The 27,889-nt window shown below is 43.5% G+C and overlaps 1 protein-coding gene across 2 annotated transcripts in view; it reads right to left on the bottom strand.

The window, feature by feature from the left end:
* The window catches only part of si:ch211-51c14.1 (protein kinase C and casein kinase substrate in neurons protein 1), a 75,420-nt gene extending 47,558 nt beyond the window's left edge, over positions 1–27,862 (bottom strand). For both annotated transcript variants that reach the window (XM_060849294.1, XM_060849295.1), the window contains exon 1: positions 27,601–27,862. The gene's annotated coding sequence lies outside the window, so the exon portion shown is untranslated. The remainder of the gene's footprint in view (positions 1–27,600) is intronic.
* Positions 27,863–27,889: the final 27 nt, after the last annotated feature.

The raw sequence follows: 27,889 nt of genomic DNA, 5'->3' as shown, positions 1-27,889 counted from the left end.
ATAAAAAGGACAGAGTGGGAGAATCCTTTTTAAAAAAAAATAATTAAATAAATCAGATCATCATCATCATCTGGAAGGCACATTGAAGCCCAAGCAGGCGTAACTTTCCAAAGAAAATTGCGTGAATATTTAGAAAGGACACAGATGAAGGTTATGGGGAATAGCAGGATGGGGAGAGGGGTGGGCTACTAACTGGGAAGAGGGTCACAATACAATACAGTTGAAGAACTGAAAACATCTCGAACAATTTGCAAGTATTAATCAGGAGAGACTCCAGCTGAGTGAGGAATCCAATAATTTAACAAGAAATATTTATTATTGACATGATCATTGTCTAATTGACCATGCAAAGAAATATTTTTTAATCATGAGTTTTTTTTTAAAAAAAATAAGCTCAGTCCATTTTCCACTTTGCAAGAGAAGTGGCTGCACTTAACTGTAACGGAAGGCAAGTTATAACAATACCTTACTCCACAATAGAATGGTTTTCTCTTGCATGGGATGTGAGGATCACTGGCAAGGCCAAGTATTTGTTGCCTATTCTTCTTTGCCCTTGAGAAGGCGGCGGTGTTGTAAATTGAGCTGTTGTTAAGTGTCAAACTCTCCCCCTCAAGTTTGACGGGTGTGGATTTGAAAACCAAAGTCACACCTCACCTTGATCTGTAGCTGCTTTTTAGGATTTGAAAGGTAGGTCCCAGTTTTCTGGTCAACATTCATTGCCTCAACCAACATCACCAAAAGATAGATTGTCTGGGCCGTTATATTTGCTGCTTATGGGATCTTGCTGTGCTCACAAATGTTTGCCTACACCATGAGCTTCAGAAAAACTCACTGACCTCAAAGCACTTTGGGATGCCCTAAGGATGTGAAAGGTGCAAGTCCTTTCTCTTCTTTGACTGTTGACCCTGTTCATTAAGGGGTTTTGAGCAGCTCAAACTGGCAGAGTTAACAGCTCTGACTCACTGTTGCATTTTGGTGGATAAGTTACTGCAAGCCATTCATTCTGACCGAAGAGCAATACCACTCTCTAATCCATCTGCTGCGAAACACCAATCCCCTGTTATCTTTTCTTGTGTTCCGAGAAACATAATATGGTTAGGGAGTTGCCCTTGAAGTTTAGTCAAGTTTCTCATTAAATAGTTTACGTACTCATTATGCACTCATTTATCCACACACACCCTATTCACTGGTTGTGGTATCACTGCTGTTGAAGGCTGGACATACCAGATAGGTATGTTGGGGTGTGTGTGTGTGTGTGTGTGTGTGTGTGTGTGTGTGTGTGTGTGTGTGTGTGTGTGTGTGTGTGTATGTATAGGAGGTGGCGGTTGGGATACAAGAGGAAAGATTTCTTTTGCTGCAAAATGTACAGGGCTTTGACAAGATCACAACTATACTCTGTACAGTTTTGGTCTCCGAACTAAAATAAGGCTATACTTTGCTCTGAGAGGTTCACTAGTTTGTCATCCCAGGAATCAAGTTTGTCTTTACAGGAGAAATTGAGTTGACTAAGCCTATACCCATTGGAGTATGGAAAAATGAGACACGATCTCTATGAAACGTGGAAGTTTCTTCAAGGGTTACACAAGGTAGCTAGCGAGAGGCTGTTTCCTGGACAGTCGAGAACTCAGGGATAGTCTTGAGATGCTGGGTCGGCTGTTTCGAACTGAGACAAGGTGAAATTTCCTCACTCAGAAATTGAGAGTCTGGAATTCTCTAATGTGATGATGAATACATCACTCTGTCTTGTTCTTCTGATATACTTCAGCATTTTTCTTGAAATGATAGATGATAAAGTTTGCCTCAGTTTAGTTCTTGGCCACAATAAATGTTGGTTCTTCGTTAACTGATCCTTGAAATTGAAATACCTCAGAAGGCTAAGGGGACTTGACAGGGCAGATACAGAAAGGTTGTTTCTCCTTGTAGGAGAATAAGGGGGTCGCATATTTACGACAGAGTTGAGGAGGAATTTCTTCTCTCAGAGCGTTGGGAATTCTTCAGCAGAGGGCTGTCAAGGCTGGCTCATTAAATATATTCAAGGCGGAGATAGGCATTTTCTTAAATCAGTAATGAATCCAGAGTTATGGGTAAGGGGTAGGAAAGCAGAGTTGAGGATTATTAGATCAGTCACAATCTCACTGAACAGTGAGCCAGACTCAAATCAGCTGAATTGCTTTCTTCTGCTCCTACGTTTTTTTGTAGGCTGTCTATGCTCAGTCACGGAGCTATTCAATATTGAAACCAATGGTGTTTTGGACTTTAAGGGAATTGAAGGAGAGGTGGAAATGTGGAGTTGAATTCAAAAAGTCAGTCTTGACCCTACTGAATAGTGGAGCAGGTTCAGAGGACTGTATGATCTACTCCTGCTCCTATTTATTACATTTTTTGATGATCTCATTTAGGATGATAGATGGGCCAAGTGTGAAGATGGCAAATCTTAATGCAGACAGCTGTGAGATAGTCATCAACAGATATGACCTCGAGGCGCTAATTGTTCAGAGGCACATTGGAAGGAACAGGGAGAAAAGGATAGTTCAAATGATCAAGCAGAAGGTCAAAGGTTAGTGGACAATGAATCATACACTTTCCCAGCCCGCTGTCTTCCAATGCAGCGAATGTGGAAGGGACTACCCTGCCAGAGTTGTACACCACAGCATAAAACAACATCTCACAAGGTGGAAAGCTGCCAATGGAAGAATGAAGATGGGCCAACATCATTGGAAGCTTTCACGGGTGAAGGAGGGACCAATCTACCAGGCTTCCCCTTCCATGTTAACCATTCATGACCCTCTGCTGCAATATTGTCCCCATGAGAGTTTTGGATAAGGACAAGATCAGGGTGAGGCCATGATGATCTCCATTGTTATATTGGCCACTGGCACTCACTGCATTAACTGATCTGAGGAGAGGGAATCAATAACAAAGGTGGCACACTTTCAAGGTGAAAGGCAGGTGGTTTAGAGGGTATTTGAGGAAATCCTCTCACCCCAAAGGTGGTGGGAATATAGAATGCACTGCCTGGGAGAGTAATTGGAGGGGAAACCTCACAACCTTTAAAAAGAACTTGGGATGAGCACTTGAAATATTATATTCAAGGCTATGGGCCAGGTGCAGGAAAGTGGGACTGGTATAGACTTAGTGCAGTTTTGGCAGTTCAAACCCGATGGACTGAAGGGTATCTTTTATATTGGACAGTATTATCAACTATCTATTCTGGAGTATCACAGACATAGTGGGCGGCACGGTGGCACAGTGGTTAGCACTGCTGCCTCACAGTGCCTGGAGACCCGGGTTCAATTCCCTACTCAGGCGACTGACTGTGTGGAGTTTGCACGTTCTCCCAGTGTCTGCGTGGGTTTCCTCCGGGTGCTCCGGTTTCCTCCCACAGTCCAAAGATGTGCAGGTTAGGTGAATTGGCCATTCTAAATTGCCCATAGTGGTAAGGGATAAGGGATAATGTAGGGGTATGGGTGGGTTGCGCTTCGGCGGGTCGGTGTGGACTTGTTGGGCCGAAGGGCCTGTTTCCACACTGTAAGTAATCTAATTTACATAGAGGTGACATGATGGAGTTTTATGAAAGTAATGAAAGGGCTCGATAACATTCTGTTGACAAATTATTCTGGTTTGACAGATTAATAGACATGAGTTTAGATTATGTAAGAGTAAGAATGGCCTGTCTTGCCTTAGAGAGCAGTGAACTATTGCTGACTAGTGTGATGGATACTGGGTTTCTGTAATTAACTCCTAACTGGGACAGAGGTCAGAGGGTAAGCAGAGGAGGCTTAATGGACTCGCTGACCTTTCCAAGTCTCTTACTTGGGTGTGTTGGTTGAGAAAGCAGTGGACTGCAGCCGAATGTGGAAAAATATCATTAACCAGCACACTGTGGGGCGTAGGTTGGTGGCGGTGGTGGGCGGGGGGGAAGCTAGATCGAGGGCAGAAAACGGAGGATGAGCATTTCTTGGGTGGAGGATTACAGAGTTAGTAGGTGACCAGAAATTTGATGCCCCACCCTGTAACTTCATTTGAGACGACCTTAGGCTGACACACCCGTTACAAGCTATCAACACACCACACAGGAATGCAGAGCAGTATTTAACATATTTTGGAATGTCACATTGATATACCATCCCTTGCTCCACTTCAGGCCGATGTTGCCAGCTTTGCATGTTTAGCAAATATCCATAAATAGCTGGGATCTCTTGCCTTTCATTAACGATGTTGAGGGGGCAAACTATTTGTTGCCAGCTGCAAGACAATATCCACCAAGCCAGCAAACATGGTTTCTGCACCGCCTTCTCACATCTCAATATAAAAGTCAATAGGAATGCGACTCACAAATCCTTTTGGATCTAGATACTTAATGACTGCATGTGTTGTGGCATGACTCTGTTTATGACCACCATTGAATGTGTTCTTATGGCGACTGGGCAGTTGATGTGACTATCCCAACTTTTATCCCAGCCCCCACCTAGAATCCCCAACTATTCTACAATTGAGAAGCTATCAATCATATTTGGAAGAACCACCAATTTTTATTGGGTAAGGATTATTGAACCAAGCTAAATAGATGGGGATAACAAATAGATCGGTACTAATTTAATTGATTCGCAAAAAGCCTCAAGAGGCTGAATGGCCTCTTCCTGATGGTCTAAGTGGCCAACTGTGCCACCCAGTGATGTACCAAAGCCTACACAGTAGGATAACCCACATGCCAAGCAAGCCAATCTCATTTAGGTGTTGCTTGGAAGGGCATGGCTAACATTGATCTATCTGAGTTGAGTCAAAGGGAGTATGCCAGGAGTCTCGCCTCATTATCACCTCTTGCAGAAATATACACACAATTTGTATGGTGAAGTGGGATCAGTCTCAGATGCAATGTCCAGGCTCTATCTGCAAGTATCCCATCAGCACTCCCTGTAATGTGAAGAATGGAGATAACAGTACACCACTATATACAAAAGAAACCATATTTTATACTTGTAGTCATATCCCTTAATGAGCAAGTGGTTGTACAAGATTTTTAAAAATATTTTCATTGAATGAAAATTAGGTCAGCATTCATGACTCATTCCTAATTGCCCACGGTGGTGATGATCTACCTTTTTCATCCACTGCAGTCCATGGCTGAAGGTATACCTCCAGTGCTATTAGGGAATGAGTTCCAGGATTCTGACCCAATGATAATGAAGGAATGGCAATACTGTGTATTGCCAAGTCAGGATGGGGAATGGCTTGGAGTGTAACTTGCTCGAAGCCATTCCCCATCTTGACTCGGCCTTACATAGAACATAGAACGTTATAGTGCAGTACAGTCCCTTCAGCCCTGGATGTTGCACCAACCAGTGATGCCATCTAAGCTACACCATTCCGTTACGAACCATATTCATGTCCAATACCCTTAACACTGGCGAGTCTACAACTGTTGAAGCAGGCTGTTCCACGCCTCTACTACTCTGAATGAAGAAACTACTCCTAATATCTGTCCTAAATCTATCATCCCTCAATTTAAAGCTATGACCCCTCATGTTAGCCTTCACCATCCAATGAAAAAGGCTCTCATTGTCCACCCTATCTCACCCTCTGATGACCTTATACATCTCAATTAAGTCATCGCTCAACCTTCTTCTCTCCAACAAAAACAGCCTTAGTTCCCTCAGCATTTCCTCGCAAGACCTTCCTTCCATACCAGACAACATCCTAGTAAGTCTCCTCTGAACCCTTTCCAAAGCTTCCACATCCTTCCTGTGGTGACCAGAACTGTATGCAAATTTTCCAGGTGCAGCCTTACCAGTGTCTTGTACAGCTGAAGCATGATCTCATGGCTCTGAAACTCAATCCCCCTACCAATAAATGCCAACACATCATATACCTTCTTAACAACTCTATCAACCTGGGTGGCAACTCTCAGGGATTGATGCATCTGGACACCAGGATCTCTCTATTCATCTACACTGCCAAGAATTTTACCATTAGCCCAGTACTCTGCATTCCTATTACTTCTTCCGAAGTGAACTACCTCACACTTTTCCACATTAAACTCTATTTGCCACTTCTCAGCCCAGCTCTGCATCTTATCTAAGTCCATCTGTAACCCACAACGTCCTTCGGCACTATCCACAACTCTGCCTACCTTAGTGTCATCTGCAAATGTACAATCCCATCCTTCTGTGCCCATGTCCAGATCATATATAAAAACAACAAACAGCAGGAGCCCAAAACAGATCCTTATGACACACCACTGGTAACTGAGCTCCAGGATGAACATTTGCCATCAACCACCACCCTGTGTCTTCTTTCAGCTAGCCAATTTCTGATCCAAGCCAGTAAATCACCTTCAATCCTGAAACTCCGTATTTTGTGCAATAGCCTACCGTGTGGAACCTTATCAAATACCTTGCTGAAGTCCAGATAGACCACATCAACCACTTTACCTTCATCCACCTGTTTTGTCACTTCTCGAAGAACTCAGTAAGGTTAGTGAGGCACGACCTACGCTTCACAAAACCATGTTAACTATCCCTAACCAAATTATTCCTTTCCAGATTGTTATAAATCCCATCTCCTATAACACCTTACCCACAACCGAAGTAAGGCTCGCTGGCCTATAGTTACCAGGGTTGTCCCGACTCCCCTTCTTAAACAAAGGAACAACATTTGCTATCCTCCAGTCTTCTGGCACTGCTCCTGTCGACACTGACAACATAAAGATCGAAGCCAAAGGCTCTGCAATCACCTCCTTGGCTTCCCAGAGAATCCGAGGATAAATCCCATCCAGCCCAGGGGTCTTATCTAATTTCAGATCTTCCAAAATTGGTAAAACCTCCTCCTTGTCAATCATAATCCCATCTAATCTTGGAGCCTGTATCTCCGTATTCTCACTTCAGTGTGAATACTGATGAAAAGTATTCATTAAGCGCTTCTCCTATGTCCTCAGATTCTACACACAACTTCCCACTATTGTCTTTAATTGGCCCTAATCTTACTCTAGTCATTTTTTTATTCCTGATATACCAATAGAAGGCCTTAGGGTTTTCCTTGGTCCTATCCACCAACAAATTCTCATGTCCCTTCCTAGGTCTTCTTACCTTTCTCTTTAGATCTTGTTTGGCTCACTTATAACTCTCAAGCCCCCTGACTGAGCCTTCATGCCTCATCCTCACATAAGCCTTCTTCGTCCTCTTGACAAGAGCTTCAACTTATTTTGTAAACCATGGCTCCCTGTCGATAACTACCTCCCTGCCTGTTAGGTACATACCTGTCAAGGACCCACAGTATCTATTCCTTGAATGAGCTCCACATTTCAACAGTGTCCAACCCCTGCAGTTTCTTTCCCCATCCTATGCATCCTAAATCGTGCCTAATTTTATCATAATTGCCTTTCCTCCAGTTATACCTCTTTTCCTACGGTATATACCTTTCCCTGCCCATTGCTATTGTAAACATAACCGAATTGTGGTCACTATCGCCAAAGTGCTCACCTACCTCCAAATCCAACACCTGGCCAGGTTCATTCCCCAGTAGCAAATCAAATATGGCATTGCCCCTTGTTGGCTTGTCTACATACTGTGTCAGAGAACCCCCAATGAACACATTGAACAAAAACTGACCCATCTAATCTTCTTGAACTATAATATTCCCAGTCAATATTGGGGAAGTTAAAGTCCCCCATAACAACTACCCTGTTAATCTCACTCCTATTGAGAACCATCTTTGCTATCCTTTCTTCTACATCCCTGGAACAATTCGGAGGCCTATAGAAAACTCCCAACAGGGTGACCTCTCCTTTCCTGTTTCCTAACCTCAACCCGAACAGCATTAGCAAATGCTCCCCCCCAGGATATTGGTACCCCTCTGGTTCAGGTCAAGACCATCCTGTTTGTAGAGGTCCCACCTTCCCCCAGAAAGAGCTCCAATTATCCAAGAATCCAAAACCTCCCTCATGAATCATCACTTCAACCCATGTTCAGCTCATCTGTCTCCCTGTTCCTCGCTTCACTACCACATAGCACAAACTTCCAACCCAACTTCCTGAATTTCTGCTTTAGATCCCCTAGATACATTGGGTCAAAATTTTGGAACTCGCTTCCTAACAGCATTGGAGGTATAGTTTCAACCATGGAGTGACTTGGAGGGGAACTTGCAGATGGGGGTGTTCTCGTGCATCTGCTACCCTTGCCTATCCAGATGGTATTCTTTCTGGCCATACAAGGTGTTGACGGAGGAGGACTGGTGAGTTTTGGTGCATAGTGGTGGAGGGTGTAAATGTTCAAGGTAGTAGTTGAGATGCTAATGGAGTGGGATTCTTTATCATGGATGGGATTGAACTTCTGGAGTGTTGTTGGAGCTGTACTTTTTCAGGCGACTGGGGAGTATTCCATCACACTCCTGACTTGTGCCTTGCAGCAAGTAGAGTGGCTTTGGGGAAAAATCAGTGGTAGCTATTGGGGGGGGTGGTGGCGAGTGTGGGGTCACTTGCTGCAGAGTTCCCAGCCTTTGATCTGTTCTCATCACCACTGATTTATGTGGTAAGGATAGGTATGCATCTGGTAAAGGATCTTTATGATGGGGGATTCAGTGATGGTAATGCTATTGAATGTCAAATGGCAACAGTTGGTTTTTCGCTTGTGTCAAGATGAGTAAAGATAGTATTTGTTGCCTTCAGAAGCATGGAGAAAGAGTCATGTAATTATTTGGAATGCATTCTGTGTTCCTGGAGGAGATGGTTCATACCCCTAATGCAATATGCTCACCGGTAATTTTGTACATCAATTCAATCAGAGCAGGAATAGGCCAATCAGTCCTTCGAGCTTGCTCCAACATTCAGTGGGATCATGGCTGATTATTCAACCCCCCGTTTCCCTTCTTTCCCCATATCTAGCGATTCCTTTAACCTTAAGAACAACAATCAAACTCCTTCTCGAAAACATTCGACGTTTGGGATTCAACTGCTTTCTGCGACAGAGGATTCCACAAGCTCAAATCTCTCTTCACCTCTGTCCAAAACAGCCGATCCTGTATCCTGAGACTGTGGCCCTTCGTTCTGGACTCCCCAGTCATTGGAAAAATTAAGTGTACTCTTCAACTGAAATAAGATTGTGGACGGATGGTGGATTGGGTGAGGTGGAGGGGGGGGGTTATTGGACCAGAACAGACCAAAATAGAATGGTGCAGCAACAATGGAGGTTGCACAGTTCATTACGCCCATTCCAGCTCTTTCAAAGAGCTATCACATCAGTTCTACTACCCTACTCCTTCCCATAGTGCTGAGGAATTTTTCCTAATTAATTATCTTCAATGTATTAAAAAGTTCACGTGTGAACAGTCCCTGCCAGCTGTTTCCAATGTAAATTATTGTGTTACAGTGGAAACTATGTCAACCAGTCATGGTGTGATTACATCCTCCCATCCCATTGGAGGTGCTGCTATGAGTGAGCTTGTGTATTTGCATCCTGAAATTTTCACTGACGCCAGATAGATCAGATAATAAAGTTTTTCGAAAAATCCAATTCTAAATTAGAGTCACGTTGGATTTGAAACATTAACTGTTTCTCTTTCCACAGATGCTGCCAGATGTGTGGAGTTTCTCCAGTACTTTCTATTTTCATTTCAGATTGTCAGCATCCACAGTACGCTAATTTTGTTTTGTCGAGATAAACCATTGTGCCGGCAAATGGCAAATTATGACGAGAGAAGTAAGTGATCATAATTCATAACGATCATTATTGTTTGCTAAAAGCTTTGCACAATTACAAATGTTTCAGCATAAAGTAGTTATAACATGTTGCAAAATACAGTCCTCCATAAGTTACAAATTACAAATGAAATATCAACTGCACTCTGCATTAAAGTCCATAAATCACACATTGAATTCATCAAAATCTCAATCACTTGCATACAGTTTCCATTGGAAGCAGAGGCTTGCATTTATATAGAGCCTGTGATGTGAAACAGCACACGTTTGAGGGAGAGAGAGTGTTAACAACCAGGAGGAGGCAAAAGGAATGCTCTCCATTTAGGTAATTAAATAGAAGGTCACAACCAACTTCGAAAAAACAGCTCCCCCCACCAAGTAAGTTGATGATGGTTTGACTGGAGGTGACTGATCTTACAGTGGGAGTCTTAAACCAAAAATGACATTTTTCATAAGCACAATAGTCACTTCTTACTGATTCAGGGATTGGCACACTTTTGTCTGGAAACTGTTGGCCCATTAGACCAGGTATTGCCCAAATAAAGGCTGAATCACTGACTGAGGAAGAGCCTTCGCTGCAATAAAACATCTGAGCGGCCAGCAGGGCTTTGGCTCACGATTAGATTCCAGCGTGCAGATCCCAAATATGCAACCAAGTGTCCTGAGCCAAGGAGATGTTAATACAAAGCAGCAGCTGCTCCATTTTACCCCACCCTGTGACATTGCGTGCTAGGCAACGGGAGAATCTAGCTGGAACCAGCACCAGCTGGGTGGCATCTATCAACTTATATCAGGAATGCCTGAGCATATCAACCCTGAAACCCCTGTTATCAGGAAAATGTTCCCAGTAATACTAACATAGCCTTCTAAATTTATCCCACTGAGCAGAGAGGGTGATATGTCATGGACTGCCTTGTAAATACTGTAACTATGTTTTCTGAAAAGGACTGACAGTTGCCAGGCCACAGTTGAGAGTGCTGACACTGGCAGCTCACCAAATAAATCCATTTCTCAGGAGCTCTGAAACAGTGAGGGACCGGAGTCTTTTTCCCCTTAAAACTGGTGTGTCAGACATTGATGGATCAGAGGCATTCACAGGATTTGAACTGCCCGTGATTTTTTGTTTTGAACAAGTGGGGCGTTGACAGCAGCTAGCACCTTAAGATAACAGCTTCTTCCCACCAGCCCCAGATACGTCGGCTCTGGCATTGAGGAAGGCAATCTAACCCTGGCCCAGTGTCCAATTCTAGGGCCACCAAACCCTATCCAGTAACTCACCATAGTGGCTGCACGTCCTGTGCAGTGCCCAAAAACACCACAGCTGACAGCTTTTCTTTTAATGCGTTCTTTTCATGGGATAGGGGCCAGTGTTTGTTTAATTGCCCTTGTATGGAGAGGTCTGCCAGACCATTTGGTAGGGTGGTTAAGAATCAACCACATTGTAGTGGGTCTGGATTCACGTGTAGGCCTGGCTGGGTAACGATAGAAGTTTCCTTCCCTGTAGGATATTAGTGAACGAGATGGGTTTTTGCAAATGATAATTTTATGGTCACTACTACTTTTTAATTTATTCATTTCACCTAAATTCCATGGGGAGTTCAAACCAGTGTTCCAGATTGTTAGCCTGGGCCTCTAAATGGATTACTAGTCTACTCAGCTTACATTTAATTCCAGATCTATAGCAATGTGTTTGATGCTTAACTGTTCACTGGGCAGTTAGGGATAGGCAGTAGGTGCTGGTCTAGCCAATGACTTGCACATCCTGTGAATGAATTGTTTTAGAAAAAAAAGTGGGTGGCACTCATGTCTTGATGTCAAAAACTTTTGGGTTCAAGGCTCACTCCTGGAATTGGAGTGCATATTGCAACTGACACTCCCACTGCAGTACAAAGGGAGTGCTGTGCTGTTTTGGGTGCCTTGTTTTTGATGAAACATTAAACCAAGACCACACCTACCCTCCCTAGCAGGTGGAAATTATCTTGCAGTGATATTTGATGAGCGATCCTAATGCTCTGGCCAATATTTATCCCTTAAAAACCATTACCAAAAATATTTTGTGGATGACACCAAGTTGGTGGTATAGTAGACAGTGAAGATTACAATGAGATCTTGATCACTTGGGACAATGGGCTGAGGAGTTGTAAATGGAGTTTAATTTGGATAAATGCAAGATGTTGCATTTTGGTAAAACATGGGGTGGAAAGTGGCTCGGTGGTTAGCACTGCTGCCTCACAGTACCAGGGACCTGGGTTCGATTCCAGTCTTGGGAGACAGAATGTGCAAACTGCATACAGACAAAGTGTCTGTGTGGGTTACCTCTGGGTACTCTGGTTTCCTCCCACAGTCCAAAGATATGCAAGTTAGGTGAATTGGCCATGCTAAAAAAAATTGCTCATAGTGTTCAGAGAGGTGTAGGTTAGGTGTAGTAGTCAGAGGAAATGTAAAAGTAATAGTTGGGAGAGTAGGTCTGGGTAGGATACTCTTCGGAGGGTTGGTGTGGATTTGTTGGGCCAAATGGCCTATTTCCACACTTATAGGGATTCACTCAATTACTGGAAAGAGGGTGGGGGTTCAAAAGAAGGGGGTAACATTTTAATGTCAGAGGAGAAAGATTTAAAAAGAACAAGTTTTTCCACACAGAGTGGTTTGTGTGTGGAATGAACTGCCAGAGGAGGTGGTGGGTGCAGGTACAGTTACAACGTTTAAAAGACGTTTGTATAAGTACATGAATAGGAAAGGTTTGTAGGGATATGGGCCAAATGCAAGCAGGTGGGACTAGTTTTGTTTGGGAATATGGTCGGCATGGACTAGTTGGACTGAAGGGTCTGTATCCACACTGTTTGACTCTATCCATTGATGTGGGATTTTGGTAAACACGTCTCCACTACAGTGACGTCACATCAGAAGAGGCGATCATTGGCAGTGGGGCAGGAGACACACTCCCTTTAAGCCAGACTGACGAAATTGTGCATTCAATCCATGAAAACGGACATGGCCTCAGGCATATCCAGTGACAGGGTCCTCACGCAATGTTAATAACCGATCCCAGAGCATTGTGTTCAACACTTTTGTAATACCAGCTACAAACGCCTCTTTACAAGATTGTACGTGTGTGTGGATTTGACACCAGATTGTGATTGGTTTTATTTGTTACTCCTGAGCAAAGCAGGAGGTGCTCTGCGCAACTTGGTCCGTCACTCCCATGGCCCATCAGTTGCCCTAATGATGAAGAGCTTTGCCAACAAAAAGAAAATGCAGCCAGGATCTTCAAGGCAGCCTCAACAAGTCGAACAAGATTCTGCAATCTCTTGAACTGTATAAACCTAATATGGTCCAAGAACAGGCACTTGATTTGAAATAATCACTAAGTGGTTCAGGAATGCTCAGGAACTTTCGATCTGGTGCCCAGGACAGCACTGGATGGTCACGATGTCGGTAAGCTGCTGTTGTAACACTTCTCAACAATCTGCCCGCTGGATGCTGAATGAATTCTATTGTGACGTGGACACTTGTGACTGTCTGGCAAGTACTCCACCCCTCCCCAGACCTTCCTGAGCTTGGAACGGCAATGCACCAGAACCACTGAGCTACTGGGCCACTGCACGGCGTGTGTTTTCTATTGGACTCTATTGCATCCAACTGGATCCAGTTAGAACATCTAGAAAATGATACTGATTGGAAACAGACACTCAAAGCCACAAGAATACTTCCTGAGCCAACACAGACAAAGCAAGGCTTCAAGTTACATTGAACACGAGTTGCTCCCGCCAAACAAAAAAAAACCCTTCTCACTCCTGATGCAAATATTAGGATGTAAAATAACAACAACTTACAGCAATATTTATGTGGCGCCACTGATGTAAGAAAAATTCCCATGTGCTTCACAGCAGGGCGATAAAACAACATTGCATCAGCTGCATGTGGAGACATTAGATGAGATAAACAGGGTTAACGATTGGAGTCTGGTATGATTCTTTTTCAGTTCTGAAAAGGTCATACTATTCTTGAAACATTAACTCTGATTTTCTCTCCACAGACATTGTCAGATCTGCAGAGTTTCTCTAGCATTCTGGTTGTTTCAGATTTCCAGCATTTTGCTTTTGTTAGGAGACTTTAGCTGCACAAAGGAGACCAAAGGGTTGGTCATAGAGGTGGAATTTGTTTTTGCTTTATTCTTTCATGAAATAGGGGTACAACTGACCAACATCCTGAACTGCCCCTGATCTCCAGTGGCGAGGCTATTTCAGAGGGCAGTTTCAGAGTTGCTGCCATTCTGGAGTACTATAGACTGTGCAGGGGGTGAAATATTGCTCCTGTAAACTCAGTTATCTCTAAGCCACAATAACAATAGGTGCCTCTGACCGGTCCTGGGAAGCACTTCTTCATAATTGATGTGATCTGTCCAAGTGATTCCTGCGTCTGACAATAGGTAGCACATATGGCACCTTTACTGTCCACTTCCATGTCTTGCTGGCATTGATTGCAGTTTGTATTTAATCACAAATGTCATGGCTGTGTTAACAGTTTTGGGTGCCCAGACTGTTTGGAGATACTGGTGCTTCTTAGCCAGTTCTTATATGGACATCCATCTCTACATCATCAGCCCGGAGATTGTGCTTCTTTGAAATTATCAACATCCTCAATGCTTTGTTGTTCAATAATTATGTGAGTGGGGGGTCTTATTCCTGCCAAGCCACTCATGTCTTTGGTTTTCTTACAGCTGATGAGACCACCAACCTTGGGAATGCCACTCTGGAGACTGGCAACTGGGTCTTGAAATGCTTGCGATTCTTTGGCAGCAATGCACTGTCATCGGCAAAACACAAATATGCCAATTGCTGGTATTACTACAGGATGTACTCACCATCACCTTTGTGATGAAAGGCAAAGGCAATAATCCTGCGGTGATATTGAAAGCAGTCATGGTGCCCATGCTGGAGATGAGATCGGTCAGGACCAAACGGCAGTGCAGGCTTGACGGGCTGAATTGCCCGCTCCTGTTCCTAGTTCCTATGTTCTTACAGACTTGGTGCAGCAACTGGATTACAGTCCAAGACTATGGAAACATTAATATTCCACTGTTAGACACCATTATGTCTATAGTGATGGATCAGGGAGATTACTGATGGCTGCTATTGAAAGCTGAATTGAAATCAACAAATTTAACAAGCAGTGGCTTCTGATACTTTGGCTTCAGATACTTTGGCTTCTGCTTTTTGATGTTCCTCAGTCTAAAGATCTGCCAGAGCATGATTCACCATCCTGGCAAATGCTCAGCACCATTACTGAGATTAGTTTCATATTCTAGACCTCCTATAGTTTAAACCCATCTCTCTAGAGATTCCATCCTCGGGATTACTAGATTAGATTACTTACAGTGTGGAAACAGGCCCTTCGGCCCAACAAGTCCACACCAACCTGCCGAAGCGCAACCCACCCATACCCCTACATTTACCCCTTACCTAACACTACGGGCAATTTAGAATGGCCAATTCACCTGATCTGCACATCTTAGGACTGTGGGAGGAAACCGGAGCACCCGGAGGAAACCCACGCAGACACGGGGAGAACGTGCAAACTCCACACAGTCAGTCGCCTGAGTCGGGAATTGAACCCGGGTCTCAGGCGCTGTGAGGCAGCAGTGCTAACCACTGTGCCACCGTGCCGCCCACTAGATGAGTGACATTACCATCACTGCGACATGATTTAAGGAGTGTCTTTAAAGAAGGCAAGAAAGAAGTTTGGGATGGAAATTCAGGAGCATCAGTCACCACAGCCCTCAATTTAACAAACAATAGTGGAGTGATCAAATGGGGGATGCAAAAGAGGCCAGAATTAAAGGATGGCAGATAAAAAGAAAATACAGATCTGTTAGGCCATTTAGCAAATCTTCATGACATCCAAGTATTTATTTGATAATAGTGGTCTTGCCTCTTCTGTTCTACCTGAATGCCTTTAGATTAGATTAGATTGAATTTCCTACAGCATGGAAACAGGCCATTTGGCCCAACAAGTCCACACTGACCCTCCGAGGGGTCACCCACCCAGACCCATTCCCCTACCCTATTGCCTTACATCTACCCCTGACTAATGCACCCAATACTATGGGCACTTCAGCATGGCCATTTCACCTAACCTGCATATCTTTGGACTGTGGGAAGAAACCGGAACACCCGGAGGAAACCTTTGCAGACACTGGGAAGATATGCAAACACCACACAGACAGTGGCCCAAAGCAGGAATTGAACTTGGATCCCTGGCACTGTGAGGCAGCAGTGCTAACCACTGAGCCACCCCACGGCATATTTTTAATATATTAATTCTTTCTTGTGTACAAAATGTCCTGATATCAAACTGAAATATGCCATTTATTAGTTGTCTCCATGGTCTGATTCTGTTATTTAGTCTCTGAACTGCTCACCTATATTTGTCTTGTTTGTGATTCTAGTGACCAGAACCAAACGCAAGATTAAATATCCAGTCTGATCAGAAATTTATTTCAGTTGGTTAATGAGGGCACTATGTTGTCATATTTCCAAGCTATTAGTTCTTCTCCAATGTCCAATGGCATAATGATGGTGAATGACTCATAAGTCTCCTTTGTCCCTCTTAACAAGCAACTATATATGTTATATATATAGCGCCTTTCATAGCACAAGTCACTACAAGTAGGAAACAGAGCAGAATTTGATATCGTCTGGCTTTAGGCAAGGTTTTGTGCATTCCAACTGTTGCAGCAGCAATGGTCAGTTACCACAGAAGCAAGTGGTCATCGTAAGACCATCAGATGTAGAAGCAGAATTAGGCATTCGGCTGGCCAAGTCTGGGCTTATTATGTTTTTCAACTCCATTCTCCCCATAAACATTGATCCCCTTACAAATCAAGAACCAATCTATCTCGATCCTAAATATACTCAATGACGTGGCCTCCATAACCCTCTGTGGCAATGAGTTCCATGGATAAGCCACCCTCTGACCTCAGAAATTCCTCCTCATCACAGTCCTAAAACTTTAGATCTTGAAGATTGATTGGTTCAGTACTACACCAAATTTGTTCACTAAGGCAAAAGGAAAGTTGGGTAGGATTTGAATTCATGCACTAGCCTGTTAGTTAGGGGGAGTAATGTAATCATTACACAAATTGACTAGCAACTGAGTCAAAAGACTGTAGGTTCAAGCCCCAATCTAGAAATGTAAGTCAACATCCAGCACTGAGGGAGTGCTGTGCTGTCAGAAGTGCCATCTTTTGGGTGAAATGATAAACCTATTTGCCTCCCCCTGCCGAGGGGCATTGTTTTAAAAAAAAAAGAGCAGGCACGGTCTCCTCCGTGATCTGGACAACACTCATCTCTCAAGCAATATCTGGTCATTTATCCCATTGCTCTCTGAGGAGTCTTGCTGGGTGAAACTCAACTACCCTGAAGACTACACAAGCTGTAAGAGAGACTGCTACACTGAAATAGTCATTTGTGAGCTGTAAATTGCTTTGGGACATGAAAGGTCTTCTAAGACACTCGACAGGTACAAAATCATTCTTTACGAGTTTGATCACAACCATAACATTGAATGTAATGAGTAAAGATTTGCATTTGAGTGTAATCATTTTTGGCTAGCAACAGGGAATTGACAATAAATAAGAGCTAGTTGTTGCAATAACTAGACAAAGGGAATACCCCACCTCCTACCACCACAATCCACTCTGGTCTACAGTGGACTCTGGTTCCGACCATAACTCATCTGGGAGCAGAAACCCTGGAAAAGTGCCAAGCATGGGTTAACAGAGCTCCAATGCATCACAGGGCTTAAGGGAAGAGAGTTTTTAGTGTTTACACCTGTCACAGCTTTTTTTTGTGCTTACGTGAAGTCATTGGAAAACAACTGGCATCTAGAAACCTTAAAAGCAAGGGAAGGAGGACAAGTTGCGACAGGTTTTTAGGGCTTGCTTTTTTCAGATTGCCACAAAGCGGCTTCTAGGAAACACTTCTCTCATATTCTGTTTCCATTAGTAAATTGTGTTTCGTAAATAGATTGGTCTGCTGCCAGGATTGGAGAACTGATTTTTCTTTTTCGTTTGAGCACTGAGAACCAGCTCAGAAACATTGGTCTTTCCAAAGCCAGTTCCTTCAGAGAGTCATAGAGATGTACAGCACGGAAACAGACTCTGCGGACCAACTCCATGCCCACTAGTTATCCTAACCCATTTGCCAGCATTTGGCCCATATCCCTCCAAACCCTTCCTATTCGTATACCCATCTAGATGCCTTTTAAATGTTGCAATTGTACCAGCCTCCATCACTTCCCCTGGTAGCTCATTCCATACACAAACCACCCTCTGCGTGAAAAAGTTGCCCCGTAGGTCCCTTTTACATCTTTCCCCTCTCACCATTCAGTTAGCTCCTCAAGGAGCCCTTGCCCTCAGTGTGCCTGCCTCTAGTGAGCTTTTTGTCCAAAATACATTTGGATAAATTCTGAATTAATTAGAAAGGCTTATACTCCTATCACACTTTTCATTGCCCCAGAACATCTCTAAATGCCTATAGCCAACAAATTTGACTTCTTCCTTTACTCTTTATTCAATTATACAATGAATAGAAGAGCCTTGGGAAAAGTTGATGGGCAGAGAGATCTAGGAGTGCAGGTCCATTGTACCCTGAAGGTTGCTGCACGGGTGGATAGAATGGTCAAGAAGCCATATAGTATGCTTGCCTTCATTGGACGGGGTATTGAGTATAAGAGCTGGCAAGTCATGTTAAAATTGTACAAAACATTGGTTCAGCCGCATTTAGAATGCTGTGTACAGTTCTGGTCACCACATTACCAAAAGGATGTGGACGCTTTGGAGAGGGTGCAGAGAAGGTTTATGAGGATGTTGCCTGGTATGGAAGGTGGTAGCTCTGAAGAAAGGTTGAGTAGGTAAGGTTTATTTTCATTCGAAAAAAGGAGACTGAGGGGGGACCTGATTGAGGTTTTCAAAATCATGAAGGGTATAGACAGGGTGGATAGAGACAACCTTTTTCCCAGGGTGAAGGATTGAATAACGAGAGGTCACTCTTTCAAGGTGAGAGGTGGAAAGTTTAAAGGGGGATTCACAGGGCAGGTACTTCACACAGAGGGTGGTGGGCGTTTGGAACACGTTGCCAGCAGAGGTGGTCGAAGCAGGCACGGTAGATTCATTTAAGAGATGTCTGGATAAATGCATGAGTAGGTGGGGGGTAGAGGGATACAGATGCTAAGGAATTGGCCAACAGGTTTAAACAGTTGGTTTGGATCAGCTCCGGCTTGGAGGGCCAAAAATGACCTTTTCATGGTTACTATTACCCACTCTGAGGAAAGGTCACCGGACCCAAAACATTAACTCCGGTTTTTCTTCACAGATTTGCTGAGCTTTTCCAGCAACTTCTGTTTTTGTTACTATAACTGTAACTAACTTATATTCCGATCTGATTGCTGATGTTACATTCCAGCAGCTGTTATTATTGGGTTTGAACCCACATCCCCAGAGCATTATCCCCTGGATTACTAATTCTGTGCCATTACCATTACACCACTATAATGGGTGAAAATTACTCAAGGTAGAAAACATGGCAGCTTGTTAGATCCCAGAAACTGCACTATAATAAAGAAGATCATCATTTTTTTCTGGATATAGGGATAAATAATTGGCCTAGAGATCAGAGAGAATGTCTCTGCAGCTCTTCAAAACAGTGCAGCAGAATATTTCTGTTCACCCTGGAGTTTAGATGGGACATTAATTGAACATTTCATGAGTGTTGGGAGTAGGTTAATTCTGTGCTGCTTCGAAATCATGTCACACAAGATGACTGGGACAGGAAGGCCCACGATCTCACACAGCCTTAAGAACTTTCCTTCCTTCAATATTCAATAATTCCAGAGTTTCCGCTCCAATTAAATCTAGCCAGAAGTCTATTCCAAGTGCTTGCCATTCTTCCCCTGAAGACCTTCCTGACATCAATCCTGTGCACAATACTTGGCAGCTCCCAAGTCCGGTGGCAGAATCAACGCATCGGCTAATTTAACACTGCTGAGGTCAGAAGTCACATGACACCAGATTATAGTCCAATAGGTTTATTTGGAATCACGAGCTTTCGAAACACTGCTCTTTTGCTAAGTGACAAAGCAGCAGCACCCTGAAAGCTTGCGATTCCAAGTAAGCCTATTGGACTATAACCTGGTGTCTTGTGACTTTGAAGTTGTCCATCCCAGTTCAACACTGGCACCTCCACATCACTGCTGAGGTTACAGGCAGAGAAGCCAGTTGATTGACAATCATTTAAAACCTGGCTTTGACTTGGACAAACACAGCAACACAATACCATCATGTATTGAAATGACATACTAGACGTACTTTTTATTTTATCGAAAGTTTCTGAACCTAGCAACTGTGAGGCAACCCTCTGAGTTTGAACCGATCTGAGACTGATTTTCTCCCATCTTGCTGTTAACTTCTTTTTGCTCAATGTCTCTATGCTATTGCACTGAGCTTAATGCTCTGATTTCACAGAAATGTTGTATAAATCACCACATATTTATTTTCATTACAATGATTTTGCTTCCTGTTTATACCAATTGTACTCTAATCAGATTAGATTCCCTACAGTATAGAAACTGACCACAACAGTTCAGCCCAACAAGTCCACACTGACCCACTGAAGAATAACCCACCCAAACCCAGTCCCCTACCCTATCCCTGACTAATGCATCTAACATTGTGAGCAATTTAGCATGGCCAATTCACCTGACCTGCACATCTTTGGATAGTGGGAGGAAACCAGAGCACCCGGAGGAAACCCACTCAGACACAGGGAGAATGTGCAAACTCCACACAGACAGTCGGCCAAGGCAGGAATCGAACCCAGGTCCCTGGTGCTGTGAGGCAGCACTGCTAACCACTGAGCCACCATGCCGCCCATCCTTTGGATTTTACACTTCTTTTTCCAGTAATGTGATACAAATGTGGTCTGATTTCACCAATTTGTGTTGGTCTCGTTGATTACTTTATTCTGAAATTTAGGGGCTCAGTTACTGGTAATCTAGGGGCCTAGACCCATAATCTCCAGACATGAATTCCAATCCTACCATGGCTGGGCAGGGAGAGGGATTCAAATTAATTTAAATAAATCTGGAATTTAAAAAGTTATTATTAAAAGACTCAAACAATTTAAATTTTGTATATTTAATTCATGAGATATAGGTAATGCTTGCAGGCTAACATTTATTGCCCATCCTTAATTGTCCTTGAGAAGGCAGTGGTGGACTACTGTAGTCTATGGGTTCTGGGGACACCCACATTGCTCTGGTTTAATTCCCTTCTTTAGGGTTTTGTCGGAGTTTGACACAACCGAGTGGCTTGCGACGCTACTTAAGAGCCAAACATATTACTGTGGATTTCAATTCACATCTGAAGGATGTTAGCAAACCAGATTAATTTTTATGACAGTAGACATGGTCACTATTAGCTTTTAGTTCCAGATTTTGTCGAATTTACACTTCACTATCTGCCACAGTGGAATTTGAACCCACATCCCCCAAAGCATCAATTTGAGGCTCTGGATTATCAGCCCAGGAACATTACAACTATCACCCCACAAAGGCCCTAAGTGCCAAGGTATTTGAGAGGGAAAGTTAAATACCTAATGATTATTTCAAAGCTGCCTCTGCGTGGGCGAAGATGCTTTTTACAGTCACTAAACACTCACTGCACAGGCTCATACATAAACCATTAAAAGGTCATCCACCCAAACCATTGCCCAATTTTATTTGGGACTTTAATTCACTGAGGACTTCTTGCTTTAATTTCTTGTTTCTCTTCCAGCCTTCAAATCCAGCCCTGTAATGAGAAGCTGCATATTTACCACAGCCCTGGATAGTTTAATTTTTCTTTGCTCTATCCATCCCACCGATGCCAATAAAAATTTGCATTACAGCCAAGTCGGCTTTCACGAAGTTTTTCCCCTTTCTCTTTCCTTATGGCTGTAGTGCTATTAATCACTTCAGCATTGGGGTTAGAAACTAAACCTTTGAGGAGATTGCTGGGTTAATTTTTGGCCCGAGTTCTAAAACACAAACTCTCAAGGCTGAGATGAAGAACTGCCTTCAAAAGTTTCCAACAACTGCTGCTGCATTTAATTTTTCCCAGTTTTTTTTTCCAAGGCTTGATATCACATGGTGAGCCTCAACCACACTGTCCAAATTTATCACGTCATCCAGTGCAAAATCTAATTCAGACAGAAAGGGAGCAATTTAATCTTGGCTTTAAAACTGACAACGTAGACCAAGGGGTTGTATGAGGTTTGGAGAATGACTAATTTTTCTTTGTTGCCAATGTAAAGGAGCTGGTTCCATGCTGGCGTACACCTCTAAGGGAGATTGACAGCCTTCCTACTGACAAACCAAGTTGGTCAGTGTCTTAAGCAACAGATGCCTACACTATTACCAAATGTCATCCCAGCCCGATGTGACCCTTTTTAAAATGGATTTCTGGGATGTTACCAATGAAGCCAATGTTTATTGCCCATCACCAACTGCCCTTGAGAAGGTGGTGGTGAACCACCATCTTGAACCATTGCAGTCCTTAGAGTAGAGATGCACCCGCAGTGCTGTTAGGAAGGCAGTTCCAGGATCTTGACACCTGCAGACAGTGACAGAACGGCGATATATTTCCAAGTCGTAATTGAGTGTGCCTTAGAAAGGGACTTACAGGTGGCATTTTTATGTCTCTGCTACCCTTGTCCTTCTAGATGGTAAAGGTCTTGTTTTGGGAGGTGCGGTTAGAGGAACTTTGGCAATAAAAAAAACTGCAGTGCATCTTGTAGGTGGCACAAGAGTTGGGGGTGAATGTTGAAGGTGATGGATGGGGTGCCAATGTAGTGGATCACTTTGTCCTGAAGGATGTTGAGTTTCCGGAGTGTTGTGGAGCTGCATCTTCCAAGTGGGGAACATTCCATCACTTTGCTGATTTGTAGCATTTGGATAGTGGCATTGGGAAGACATTGGGATGCAGTATTCCAAGCCTTTGCCCTATTTCTGTTACCACTGTATTTATTTCTTACCCTATGACCTCACACTGGCACCTGACATTCATCAACACCAACAGTCTGGTACCCTCTAACATTGTGGTCATGCTTTTGTCTCTCTTCTTAGGACTTTTCCTCCCTCCTGGATCCCCCACCTTTGTACCAAACACAGGAGCAAAGGTAGGAGAAACAGGACAGCTTGCCTCTCCAGCTTCTGCAAACACTACTTTGAAACAAGCTACTCAAAGATCTAACTTTCAAGTCCCTCATTCCTGTTATGGAAGTGGCTGGCCTCTTCATTTAGCTCCTCCCTGCCAACAATCCAAAAGTACCCTCTTCACATGATCCTTGTGTGAGCTTAAAAGCCTCTACATCAACATGCCTTCATTGACCATAGTGGATAGACATATTGGCCAAGCTTGACCCTATCTTTACCACCCAGTGTTGACACTGTCTCAGGATTACAGTCTGGGCAGGGAGACCGGCACGTCTTCGAGAATGATGGGAGTTGCCAGTTGTTTACCAAGGTAAAGGTCAAAGGTACTGCCTCCTGCCCTGACATCCAGAGATTCCCAAGCATAAACCTAACAAATGCTGAGTTCCAACACATGAACCCTTCAGAAGATGTTTAAGAGAACTTCCAATTACCACTTGCATTCCAAGGCCCATGGACAACAATTGGGGAGAAATCAGAGAGTCAGAAATTGAGGGGGTGGGGGGGGAAGGAAAAGGCGGGGTGGGCAGGAAAAGGAGTGTTAATGTTCTGATTTGTTAGGTTCTTGTTGGACACCTTAGATGGAAAGTATATGCCTGGATAGTGCCAAAGGGTGGAGACTGAAAGTGCTGACTTTGTCCATGTCACCATTATGCAGGTTTTTAATCATTCAACGGCCATTCTCCCAGTGTGATTCTGGATGGTAAGTGGCAACAAGATATTTGACTATGAACAACATTGAAGATAAACACAACTCAGCGATGATGTGCTTTTCAACTGGAAGACCATTAATATCCTTCGCAAATTAGGATCAATGAACCTTCTTACCCTTCCTGCTCCCCACGCCCGCCATAAGCTATAGCACTCTTGCCTCAGAGCCCAAACATTGAGTTTAAGAAATACTCTGGAAACTTGAACCAGTGGTGATCCTCCAGTGAAGCCTTAAATGGAGAACATAAGAGGTGCTGTCTTTTGAATGAGACCTTACACAAGCCTCTGTGCTTTCCCAGGCAGTCTTAAGAGGTACTATTCAAGAGGCCTGAATGGTTCTCCCCTCTGTCCTGGTCAGCATACACCTCTCAAACAACATCACAAAACAGATATTCCACTGCTATTCATAGGAGCTTACTCTACATACATGGAGGATAGCCTTTTCTGCATCATACTCATGGTTACACTCCAAAAAGGGACTACTTAACATAAAGAAATATACCGCAGATGCTGGAAATGTGAAGCCAACACAAAATGCTAGAAAAACTCAGCAGGTCTGGCAGCACTGGCAGAGAGAGAAAAACAAAGTTAACGTTGCAAGGCCAACGTGACCCTTCTTCAGAACCTCTCTTCACAGATGCTGAGTTTCTCCAACATTTTCTGAGTTTGTTTTGAAAATACACTGTATTGAGTATGGGTACTTTGGGGACATCTTCAGCTTGTAAAAACCATTATAAAGCAATGCAAGTCTTGAGATCAAGTAAAATAGCACAGCCCAGAATGTAAACCTGGCACTCTGGCTAGTCTGGCTGAGTTCTACACCATGTGATGCTTATACCCAATGAGTCACTGGGGAAAATTCCAGTGTTACAATAGATCGGTTGTCTTGCGATGTCAGTTTTGTTGGTTTATAAGTCTCTGGGAGCAAAAGGGACTAAAGGAAGTCTGAGGTGGGAAAAAAGCCATTTTGCCTATTGCATAACAGATTCAGAAAAGGTCCCTCTGCATTTTACCATCCTTTGATGGCGAGACACTGTTGTCTTCTGTCAACATTTATAAGTACTTGGTTACAGTGCGAGTAGCGTGTGTGAGCACGCTAATGTGAAGTAGGTTTGAAGCCTGCAGAGAAATGGGAAAGGTTCAGAGAGTGAACTTCTGACAGTGACAGTAAGATGCCCTGAGGCAGATGCTATAAATAGGATGGTGGTGGTAACCAAAATGAAAGGGCACACTTAATTCGGTGCTTTCATTATTATCGAAGTTATGATTTCAACTCGGCATCAAGTGTCTGGAATTATTTGACTGAATTTCATCCTGTGATAGTACTTAACTAGCTTCAGACATATTTGGAACACAAATACCTGGCAGACGCAGATGTGAGAGTGCATGTATACACAATAGACACTGCACACATACACACACAGTGCACTCACAAAGGCAGATAATTAAGGTGCCATTTGGCTTACTGTATTAACAGATATTTATTGCATACCACTATCTCTTACTATGCATACCATCGCTTTGGACTTTGATTGTTAAATTCCCCTAGTTTACATCCCTCCATGACTTGAACTCCTTCCCATTTCTAACTTCCCAGCCCTACACCTCCTGACACCATTGCTGTCCTCCATCTCTGATCTCTTGCTCACTTGGATTTCTCTCACTACATCGTTGATGATCATATCATCATCTGTCAAAACCATAAGCTCTGGAAATCTCTCCCTAAACCTCTCAGGCCACTCTTTATCTCTATCTCCCACTTTAAAATCACTCCATAAAACTATCCTATTTGCCTTCTTCCTTCGGTGGTTTTAGTTCTAATTGCATCCTTTCAATGGGATGTTTTAAATTCATTGAAGGCGCAACATCAATGCAAGTTGTTGTTGCAGATCCAGTGCAAGAAATTATTTTGTTGGTCAAACCTAATGCTTCTCAAAGGGAGGTTTTGACATATTTGAGTGTTACAGTCTACTAGCCTTGTGTTCATTAAAACATGGTTACATTGATGGTATCACTGGGTGGTGACATCTGTAGGAAACGTGTCTCAGGAAATTATAGGGACGCCACCCTATGATATTTTTATCCGTTAAAATAAATTGATGAATAAATCCACATTTAGGAGATGCAGTACTGCCACTGAGAGTGCAGGCTTGCAGAGTCACCCAGAAAACAAATCACTGAGAGACAGGGCAGTGTCAAGAGTTTTTTCAATCCCCTCTCCCCAGTCTGAATATGGGTGAAGAGGGGGAAATGAGGTGTAAGAGGACGATGCAAAGCTGGGACAGATGGGCTTTGCCACATCAGCCAGTTCACTAAAGGCTCATTTAATGGTGTGCTGAGCAGTCTGTACTGGCCCTGAGCAACTTTCATGAGGTCACAGGTATTTTTGTTTTAATTCATTCTCAGCATCCCAGCATTGCTGGCAATACATTGGTGTTCCCTCGTCAGCACTTGAGAAGACAGTGGTGACTCACTTTCCTGAGCCACTACAGTCCACGTGTTGCAGGGACACCCACAGTTAGGGAGAGAGTTCCAGGATTTTGAATCCCGTGACAGTGAAGGAAAGGCTTTATCATTACAAGCCAGGATGATGTGTGGCTTGGAGGGGAAATTTGCATCTGATGTCCAGTGATACTATCAAAGTGTCCAATTTTAATGAACACAGAGCTAGCAAGACTGTAACTTCCAGATGGCATTGGTCATAGGTTTGGAATACGTTTGGGTGAAATACCGCAACACATCTTTCTATACACTGCTGCCACCAGGTCAGGGTGCCCATCTCATGGGCTGCTTTGCCCCAAATTAAACCATGCAATCGGCAGACTTAAGTGATCCAAGATAGAACGTTAACCCTGTCACCCTTGGGAATGTGTGAAGAAAAAGTTGGAAAAAGTACAAGGATGCACTCAGAGGATTATGTTTAACTGTAATGCCCTTCATGGATAGTGTTGAATCTGACCACTCAGGGCGGCATGTGGGGAATAGCCATTGGACGTTGAACCAGAACCCAACAGGGAACAAGATAGGAAAATATGCTGAAATGTTAACACAGCAGATATCTCTGCCAACACATTATTAAACTTAACATAATGTTGACCAGAAGCAAATGGGTTTATTGGTTGATAATTACTGTACACAAAGAGCAGTTTGCTGAAACTTCCCCTTCATTTCAAATAATTTTCAAGTGAATAAAGGCTCCAGAGCCGGACAGTGGTACCAGGCTGACTATCTTTTGTTTCCCAGCCAACACAGATACAAAAAAGGGCCAAATGGCCTCAGTTTGCGCCATATACTTTTCAGTGCTTTAGCACTCTGACTATTACTCAACATAACACTTGGTAACCAGGGTGTCCAATTGCTCCAGCAAGGAGCCCGCACCAATAGGACGGGGTAAATGCCCTCTTCCTGCCCGGGAAACCTACCCCGGCCATTCCTGGAAGCAACCGGCAAAACTTCAAATGCATTTTATTGCGTTAAAACACAAAGAGTGAGTGTCCCTTTAAGAAACAGCCCAGTGCGCGGAAAAAAGAGTCCGTTTATTTTCCAATGCCCCCGCCACAAAAGTGCTTCCAAGATTTACAAGAGGCTACACAATTCCTGGGAAAATAGGAAAGTATTCCCAACAGATCTGGTTGGCTTGCAGCCCCTGAAGCTCTCGACAAAGGCTGTAAATTGATAGCTGAACCATATGTTAAGTAGAGGAATTGCTGCCAGTCTCCAGCTCAACATTGCCACAGATAAAAACCGTGTATTTATAACTCTACAGTTCTCTCGGACACTAACACACACAAACAAACAACAGGCGATAACCAAACAGGGCTGGTCTCTTAGGAAGACCCGGTTAAAACTCAGTTTTTCTCAATAAGAAAAAGATATACTTGTCACAAGTTTATAATTGAAAGTCACAGAAATAGTTGCCCATACACGCAGAAATATTTAAGCAGACTCACCTCAGTCTTTCTTCAAAGTAATGTTGGCTGTGTTTCTTCTTTCTCTTAAACAGATCTAATCAGTGGGACTTTCTTTAGAGCTAGGGAGAAGAGTGTCTTCGAGATCCTTGGCGCTGTCTTGAACCCCAGAAACGCCTGTCCTGTCTGATCAAGTCGATCCCCTGACTCTCTCTATTTCTTCCCTCCGGCTCTCATTCTTCACGGGGAAAGTTGAGGAGTGTCCCCGAGCATGTGCAGAGTAGGACTGTAGTAGCGCTGGGGAAATTAAACGTCACCAGCCTGTGAAAGT

Source organism: Hemiscyllium ocellatum, chromosome 33 (genome assembly GCF_020745735.1).
Source record: "Hemiscyllium ocellatum isolate sHemOce1 chromosome 33, sHemOce1.pat.X.cur, whole genome shotgun sequence".
Taxonomy (NCBI): domain Eukaryota; kingdom Metazoa; phylum Chordata; class Chondrichthyes; order Orectolobiformes; family Hemiscylliidae; genus Hemiscyllium; species Hemiscyllium ocellatum.
This window is presented reverse-complemented; position numbering and strand designations above follow the sequence as displayed.